This window comes from Castor canadensis, chromosome 10, assembly GCF_047511655.1.
Source record: "Castor canadensis chromosome 10, mCasCan1.hap1v2, whole genome shotgun sequence".
NCBI lineage: Eukaryota > Metazoa > Chordata > Mammalia > Rodentia > Castoridae > Castor > Castor canadensis.
In genome coordinates this window covers 139,918,480-139,926,078 of record NC_133395.1, presented here as the reverse complement: position 1 = coordinate 139,926,078, position 7,599 = coordinate 139,918,480, and the positions used below count along the sequence as shown (strand labels likewise).

At 49.6% G+C, this 7,599-nt stretch overlaps 1 long non-coding RNA gene across 2 annotated transcripts; it reads right to left on the bottom strand.

Annotated features, from left to right (window-relative positions):
* Positions 1 to 259: 259 nt before the first annotated feature.
* On the bottom strand, positions 260 to 7,599 carry LOC109694750 (uncharacterized). Of its 2 annotated transcripts, XR_002213127.2 has the most exons (5): positions 6,921 to 7,599; positions 6,689 to 6,825; positions 2,070 to 3,334; positions 1,171 to 1,322; positions 260 to 747 (listed from the first exon to the last, which is right to left on the bottom strand). It is a non-coding gene; the product is annotated as an uncharacterized lncRNA (long non-coding RNA). The 2 variants fall into 2 exon arrangements; XR_012436372.1 differs by having other exon boundaries at positions 1,171 to 3,334.

The following is a 7,599-nucleotide window of genomic DNA, read 5'->3' as shown; positions in this document are numbered from 1 at the left end:
CTCTTTTTCCCATAGACAAGTCCCCTGCTCTGTAAAGCTTAAGTTCTAGTTGGGGAAACAATAAGACAACAAGAAGACAAAATGCTCCTATACTGACATGTGTTACTAAGAACATAAAGTGAGGAATGTACTGGAAACTTCCAGATAAACTGGTCAGGGGTGGTGGCCTCTCTGAAGAGGGGCCATCCAAATAATCCTAGGTGGCAAGATGGAGTCAGTCATGTAACAATTTGGAAAAGGATTGAGTATTCTAGGCATAGGGAGAGCAAGTGCAAAGGTTCTGAGGTTGGAACAGGGTTTACCTGTTACCTCCCAGGTGCAGTAGAAAGAAAGACCCACGTGGCTGGAGCACAGTGAGGGAGATGGAGTGACGGAGTAGGGTGTTGTACATGCCAGATCTTATAGGCAATGGTGAGGAGACTGGATTTTATTTTGAGAGGTTACATTACAAAGTTATAATAATATGGAGTGACTTGAATGGATGCTGGTGTCACAGGACGACAAGGGTGGAGACTGGTTTCCCCAGGCCGGTCAATGCTGTAATCAGGGTGATGAGAGGATGGAGGTCATATTTGTCCATCGTGGTTTGTCGTCGAGCCAGTCAAGCTCTGGTTAACCCCGGATTTACCAGTCAGCAGAGTCCAAGTTCAGTGTGGGGTCCAGTAATCAGGGCAGCGGGGCTTTTGCTTGTTTAAAAAGTAAGAATGGAGATCCATGTCACATTGCAGGCGGAACCTGTGTGAGTTACTACAACAAAACAGGAAAAACGAGTGTTGGCTTAGAGTCAGTTTTTCCTTTGCTTAGCTACGTTAATCAAATTCTCCAAATGTTAGTCCCAAAATGATAAAAGCAACAAAGAGAGTGACAGCTTCGTTAATAAGTCTGCTTTTCTCACTGGGGGCTCCCACAGTGACTCAGGAGGAGTCAGCAGGAAGCTGGGAGCTCAGGAGCTGGGACAGGACACCAGGGGCCAGCGTCATGGCTGGAGCAAGCCATGTCTCCCCTGGACCTCATCTGTAAACTCCTCCATACTTTGTTGTCTACGAAATGCCCACTGTGTGACTTCCGGCTTCAATCAGTTTGCAAAAAGGGGGTTCAATTGCCCCCTACTTCCAAGTAAGGCAAAACCCTGGAGAATTGGACACTCTGTTTCTAGGCTATACCACTGACCGTCACTAACACTGGCTTCCTTCACCCGTCCTCAGATTGTTCCTCTTGCACTTTTTCTCCTGTTCCTCGTTGACTGCCATGTGATCTGAGATGATGCAGGTCCAGGCAACAGCAGGTTGTTTTGGAGCTCGTTTTTCCAAGGGCTTCAGGTTCTGTCAGTTTGACAAGAAAACAGGATCAAGTTAGTCCTCTGTTGTCGGAGGCCAGGAACTGCAATCAGCTTCCTGTGTGGGATCCGTTATCTGTTCAGAGGTGGAGGTTGACCAGACAGGAGTCACTGCAGGGCTAGCTCTGACCCTTTTCAGAGCTGGATCCCTCCCTGAAATCAGCATCGTGGGTGGGACAGAAGACCCATGACTTCTAAGTGGTGAACTCTTATATCCAGACTGGGAACTGGGCAGCTCCAGGGCCAAAGAGCTGCTCAATCTCATTGATTGGTTAAGAAAAACAGTCATGAACTGGGCACGGTGGTGCATGCCTGTAATCCCAGCTACATAAAAGGTGGAGGGAGGGGGATCATTGTTTAAGGCCTGCCTGGAGTAAAAGTGTAAGACTGTAAGAAATAACCAGAGCTTTTCAGAGCTGCATATGTTGCTCAAATGGTAGGGCACCTCCCTAGCAAGTGCCCTAGGGTAGGGCCCTGAGTTCATGCCAAAAAAAGAAAAAGAAGCCCAAGTATCTCTGGAGTTGTTTAGTTGTTGTTTGGTCATTCCAAAATAAGGCATTTTGGTTTTAGACTGTGGTATTTTGTCTAAAATCTTTGGCATTTTCTTCCAAGCCCCTATTTGAACAATTCTGTCCAAAATAACTGCCGCGGCCCCTCCTCTCAGACCCTCCCTGCTGGCTTGATGGCCTTAAGATCAGGGACCACTGCTCATAGGTGGCCATAGGTTGCTTACCATTAGCTCCCCAGATCCAGTCCTTTCACCCAAGCCTGCGGTGAAATGTCTCCAGGGGAAAGTGTTGGTTGGCCTGACTTTGAAACTCCACTTGTCACATCCAGTAGGCAAACCACATCGTGTCTTCACCATTTCCTTCTCAAGTCTGCTTTTTCTACACATGTTATTTCTGGTTGACTCAAGGTCACACTCCCTGTGGCTTTTCACATCCCCATGCACACTGGGACTCAGCTTCCCCATGACACAGGCGCCACAATCTCACTTCCTGTCCTTTGGAACCAAGGAAACAAGATGGCTACTTTCTGCCTTCCCATTCTGTGAACTCACAGGAGCCCACACTGGCCTCGCAATGAAAGACACAGCTGCATCTGCAGCATTCCACTCTCCAAGTCCTACTTTGTATGACTAGAAGGTGACACCTCCCCACCCGTGTGTCCAATCAGCTAAGACAAGAGTTAGCACACTCAGGCCCCCGGCCAAATCAGGCCCACCTCCCAGTGGCATAAATAAAGTTTTATCAGAACACAGCCCTGTTCACTCTGCCTGGTGTCCATCTGTCCTTTCACACACCGCAGCAGAGTTACTGGTGGCAACAGAAGCCAGGTGGCTGTGAAGTCCACCGTGTTGACCACCGGGCTCATTGTAGGTAAAGTTACCAACCTCTTCTCCTGCTCTGAGGAAGGCCATAGGGGATGCAAGGTCACCCCGCAGGCCAGCTCGGCTGGTGTTACAAAGTGAGGGGACAGCCAATCATACAGGCGGCTCAGCCCCAGCTGGTGGCACTGGACCTGCTGCATGCATTTACCAATCGCCTGGCTCTTGGTCCCTATTCCTGGCTTGAGAATGAGGACCTGAGGTCATGGCCTTGGCTCTCTCTGGAATTTGCCCTGCACTGCTGATAAGGCTGCTCTTGCTCTCAGGCCTGTGTCCCCACTGCTCAGAAGTGGGGACAGATCATTTCTCACACACCCCCACCTTGCTCCCGGGAGTGCAAAGCTCCTGGGGTGGCATCTTGGGCCCACCCAGGCCAAAGGAAGCAGATTCTCCTGGGAGCCCTCGAGGAGAAGCACTTCTAGAAGGTCACCTTCCTGGAGAGCTGTGGAGGGGCAGATGCTGGCCTCTGCTTCCTGTATTTGAGACCTTTGTGGATTTCAGGTCCTGAGTTTCAGTAGTAGGTTGAGCTGGGTAAGGCAGGATGGACAGACGGCCCTGTAGGTTTAGTGTTTCTCAGCCTTCTTCCGGATGGCCTCTGGGACTTTGTGAGTCTGAAAGGTCATATAGTCACTTTGTGAATCTGACAGGTTGTATAGTCACTTGCCCAGCACAAATGCAGGACAGGCAGCAGTTGGCGCTGACATGGCAGATAGATTTCATCAGAAAAGAGACCCTGCACTCACACACTCATCCCGTGGGGGTGGGTGTGTGTGTGTGTGTGTGTGTGTGTGTGTGTTGGGATGCTGAGATGTGTCTTGGTGGGGAGTGAATACTTGGGCATTTGGCAGAAGGTTTTGGAGATTAGAGACAAGAAAACAGGTGAGCAATTTTGCAGCTGAACTGTAAGAAGTATACACAGAATTAAAAAAAAAATCGCTGTTTCCAAAAGTGGAGGAGACAGCAGCTAGGTTCTTCCAGGTTCACTACTGGGTGTCATGAACGAGAACAATGACAATAACAGAGGGGACTTGCTGGGCACCCACCACGTGCCGGGAGCTGTTCTAAGTCTTTTAATAGTCATCAGCCTGTTTCATTCTCGTCATCCAATTGCGGCGCCCATTTAATGGTGGAGAAGCTTTGGAACACAGCAAACCTCATCTAGGTGATCCAGTGTAGTCTGGACGAGAACTGAGGCCGTCTGCCTCCAAGGCTGTGCTGTTAGTGAGTGTGTGGTGCTGCCTGCCATGTTGGGTCTGTTGGGTGGGAGGCTGAGGATCCCTGAGGATGGAGGAGGCCTAACTGAGTAGATAATCATCTGATGGTCATTGCTGTCCCCTGATGAATTGTAACTCTTTTAGCACACGAAGCACATCTGCTTTGCCTACTTGTGTATGCTTGGGCCATGGGAGGGACTGAGTAAATACTTGGAGATGAATGAACAAAAGAACCCACCAATGAGTGAGCGAGTTGCCCGTTGTTTACAAGACAAACTATGGAGTGTGACATAAGTACAGTCTGCCAGAGACCATGTCAATCTCATAGTTGCTTGAAGTTTAGAAGCTGAAGGATCATTTGGAAGAATCACTGAGGGCTTCCTGGAGGAGACAGTGCTTGTGCTAAGCCCCAAAAGCAGAGTCATCAGAAGAAAGGTGGTAGAGGTGGGAATAAGCAGAGAGCTCAGTGTTTGCATGCTGTGGCCCAAGATGTCACAGCCACCTCCCCTGCAGACCCAGACCACCCAGGCACTGAGCAGACACACATCTTCCTACTTGGCCTGTGGCTGGGGCTGGAGCTTGTTCTTCTGTCCAGCCTTGGCACTGGCTGGGCCCAAGGATGCCTCCCTGTCCGTTCCGTCCTCTTCCCCTTATCAGCTAAAGACGAGCCCCACACAGTGCTCCTGTCAACTGAAGCCCAGACTGTTCCCTTGTAGGGCAGAGTCTCGTGATGTCTCAGAACCAGATTTCAGAACTCATGTGTGTGGTTAAGAGCTGGACCCTGTGCCAGGAGCTCCCGTAATCTAACCTCCTTCGATTAGCGGCTCGTGTCACTCTTCTATTTTAAAATTTTCCTTATTTGAACCCGGGGAAGTACACCCTTCCCATTTACTAAGCTTTTCCCACCAAACCGTTCAGTAAGTCTCCATCATCCTCCACAGTTAAATACAAGGCCACAGTAAAGCCCTTCAGACATTTCCGCAGGGAATACCATTTTATTTAGGCCTTTTAAAAACATTTGTCTTATCTTGCTGGTCATTAAAAAAAGATTTTTAGTGGCAGTGTAATTACTTCAACATGAGGATTGTGACTTGGCTTCCACCCTGGTTCCTAGCTGTGGCTTCCCTGGGGCGTCCTTGTGCCTTGTTCCCGAGCCCGGGACACAGACTTGGTCTCTTGGACTCCTGGGTGGCTCCCCTGCCGTTTCTTGGTTGCCTCTGTTGTTCTGTTTCCCGGGAATGCCCTCCGGCCCCTAGGTCAATGAGGCAGGCCCGCCCTGCACAGAAGGCTTTACTTTTCCTCTTGGGCCTCTGTTTTCCTAAGAAGCTGTTTTCATGTCATTTGGATGTGGCTGTCTTTTCTGATCCTCCTGTCCCCCACAGAGGGTGACTGGCTGGCCCATGATCAAGGAAGGTACTGACCATCAGAGGCCCCACTGCTTGGGCACAGAGATTGGTCCAGGGCCAGGCATATGACCCACTGTGGATCAATCAAAGTTGTCTCTGGAAGGCTCTGGAAAGAGACGTTCCTTTTTGTTTTGGGGGGCTGTGCTGAGGTTTGAACTCAGGGCCTCACGCTTGCTAGGTAGGTGTTCTACCACTTGGGCCACAACCCCCAGCCCTTTTTGCTTTAGTTAATTTTTGAAGATGGTCTTGCATTTATGTCTGGGCTGGCCTGGACTGTGCTCTTTCTCACTAATGCCTCCTGCATAGCTGGAATGACAGATACGCACTATACTCAGTCATTGGTTAAGATGGGGTCTCTCTACCTTTATGCCTGGGTTGGTCTCAAACCATGATCCTCCTGATCTCAGCCTCCCAAGTAACTAGGACTACAGGCATGAAATACCACGCCTGGCTTTTCTTGAAATTCTATTGAAAGAAAAAGAAACAGAAGCAGGGCTCTTTCCTCCAGAACATATCCGTTCATTAAGGAAGAAGTTTCTTCTAAGATACACCCTTTTGGAGAAGCCAGGCTGGCACTGAGTTGTTTCTCTCCTTGCAAAGGAGGCTGGGACAGTGGGTTATGTAGGGGAAGTTGGCCTTTCCCAGCAGGAAGAAGGAGGTAGGAGGCAGACTGGCCGTGTGTAAGTGGCCAGCAGTGTTTGTCTCGTCTGAAATCTTTCTATTTTATCTTGAGCATTTGAAAACATAGTTCCATCAGCCGGGTGAACCACGCAAGGGCTCTGGGCTGCTTGTTCTTTCCTTTTCTTGCCAGGCCTGGTACTAAGGGTGAGGAGACGATGAGAATCAGATTAGCCTGAAGTTCATAGCTCACGCCACATACGAAAGCATCCACAAACACATGCAATGATTATTTGTTCATTAGAAATAAAATTAGTCCAGTTGAGTGGCTCAAGTGGTAGAGTACCTTCCTAGTAAGCGTGAGGTCCTGGGTTCAAACCCCAGCACCACCAAAAATAAATTTTAAAAAAGTTAAAAAAAAATTCATGGAGTGCTTTGCACAAGCAAATAATTCTAGTACAATAAAAGGGGCACAGAATTGCTGTGGGCATGGGGTGTTGTGAGTGTACAGATCATGGGGAGCTCCCAGTCTGGACAGGGTCCCATTCAGTTCTGGGCCACAGGGAAGAGACAGCGGGTGAGCACATCGTGGGGAGGGGGGTCTCCAGAAGGGGACAGCAGGAGCCATGGCACCGAGATAGAGAACACATGCACACAGGGACCTTTTGATTTGGCTTCTGAAAGGAGCAGGAAGGAAGGTGGCCTGCAGGAAGCTTAAGAAACTTACCTGCAAGGCAAAGAGGTTTTGCCTTTCTTCTGGTGCTCAACAGGGAGCCAGCGATTGTTCTTGACTGACAGAGTACTCGCAGAGGTCTGTGTTTGCAAGCAGTTTGTCTGGAAGCAATGTGCGGGGAGGGTGACATCCTGGCAAGAGGACACAACAGGAGCCCATCATCAGTATGCCAGGAAATATGCCAGGTGGGACATGAGCTTGGAGATAAGGGAGAGAAAGGACTGACCAGGTGACCCCAAAGGGAAAGGGGACTTCGGAGAGAACTCAGGTGCTCCATAGGTCACTGGTAGACAGAGGGAGGCAGAGCAGGCTCTCGTGGTGGTCAGTGGATCAGTTGTGGGTGGCTACTAGCAGAGAAAGGCAATCAGGGGTCACGCTGGGGTTTCAACAGAGGACAGGCCATGGATTCAGTCATCTCCCTGTTCAACTGTCACCAACCCCTGCTTAGCTCTGTTGGAAAGCTTCCCATGGCTCTCAGGACAGAGACCTATCTTTTCTGTCACTCAAATTGCTGGAGCCGGCTGGTTCTGCATGCTCTCCTCGCCCTTTTCTGAGCTCCTGACGCACAGACCCGCCTTCAATCCTGCCTGTCCATGGGTCACTTTTATCTCTCATTTCCAACACTAGAAAGGAGTTGTTGAATCAACTGGCACAACTCCTACCACAGGGCCTTTGCACATGTGGTTCCTGTGTGCATCTTTAGCCATGTTCTTTCCCTCTTTGCTGGCTCAGTCTACTCATTCTTCAAAGCGACTTTAAGAGTGGTTTCCTGGGGCACCTCTCTTGGCATTCCTGACTAGGTCCACTCTCTCTTCTATGCTCTATAGTGTCACTAACCTCCCTTTTAGAGCATCCATAGCCATAATGTCACGTTGACTTGTGGGAGTATTTTCCCGATGTCCATC